We start from the raw sequence: 1,492 nt of genomic DNA on the forward strand, positions 1-1,492 counted from the left end.
TGTCTCTGGTGAAGCCTCTCATCGCCCCTGAGCCTCTGACCTGTACCCCAAGTCTGTATGTACAAATAAATCTTTAAAAAAAAAAAGTACATAATTTTGTTTTCATGATACGTGTTTACATTTATAATAAAATAAAAAAATAAATTTCCCCTAGTAATCTATTTTTTAAAAAGGATAAACTTGAATTTCATGAACATTTCCATAATCATCATCAAAGTCTAGACTCTTAAAACTGGAGATAGTTATCAGTTCTTCATTTTAGAGATGAAAAATTGAAAATTACAGTGATATGCAAAATTGATATGTGGAGATAATAGAGAATGAGAGCTAAAATCCACAGTACTTATCTCATCCTCTTTCTTCTGATGATTACAAGCAAAGAGTAAAGATAAATCTTGAGATTTAAGAACAAAATTTCCTGTGTCCAAGTTCTTCAAATTATTATTCAGTGTATGAGGTTATCTCCACAAATGCACTGGCTTCTGTATCCTCCAGAATGCCTCAGCATGCATGCACATTTCATTTGTTAAAAAAATCATGAATATTAAATAATTGACATCTGCACATTTTGACCCATGCCTGAAGCAAGCACCAGGTATATTAGGAACAGTATAGTTCTACAAAGAATAGAAGGATAGAGCTAATTAAATCCTGGAGAACTCTTATGCAGAGATTGAGATGCCCTCTGGCATTTGCTAACACTAGGCAAAAGCCACTAATTATAGCTGTACTATTCACGACACTGAAATGCTTAGGATCAGTTTGGTGTACTTTTCCATGCTGTAATTTTTTCAGGAAATGTGAAACCATCAAGGAACTTGACAGGTGTCATTTTACTTAAATGAAGTTGCTTTCAACAAATCTAAAAAGGAAAGGAATTTTCTCCACTAGATCAAATTAAGGGATAGAATGCTTTCCTCTTGTTAGTTGATAAGAAAAGGATTAAAATGATTGTCTCCTGACTTTAAGGATTACAGAAGTCACACCTGAAACAGAGTGCATGAACAATAATTGAGGGACAATATAGAATGGAAACAAATAGCACTTAGTTTAATTCAAAAAATAGTTATTGAACCCCCAAGAAAGCGTGATCTCTATGCTTGAATTAGAGAATATCAACTATGCGAGACTGAAAATCTATGTAATTTTATGACCACATTTACATAATTTATTGACTTCCTAAGATAACTCTATTCTGCTTTAAAACATGAGTAATGTTAGAAGTGGGTTGAAAAGTACTTGGAAAGTTGTGTTTTTCCCAGAATATTATAATTACCTATTTAGGATAACATCAAACTGTGAGTTTTGGAGATTACCAAGGCTGTGAAGAACCTAAGAGATAACCTTATCTGTAACTCTCATCATGAAGAGAAACCCTGAACTGAAACAATTTATCTAAATTCATTTATTACTCATAATATTATGACAGAGTCAGGACCAAATTACGCTTGGATTTCTTTCCTTTAGCCTTCATGCATACATTTACCTTAAG

The sequence above is a fragment of the Condylura cristata genome, unplaced genomic scaffold (assembly GCF_000260355.1).
Source record: "Condylura cristata isolate star-nosed mole 26May11 unplaced genomic scaffold, ConCri1.0 scaffold00016, whole genome shotgun sequence".
Classification (NCBI taxonomy): Eukaryota; Metazoa; Chordata; class Mammalia; order Eulipotyphla; family Talpidae; genus Condylura; species Condylura cristata.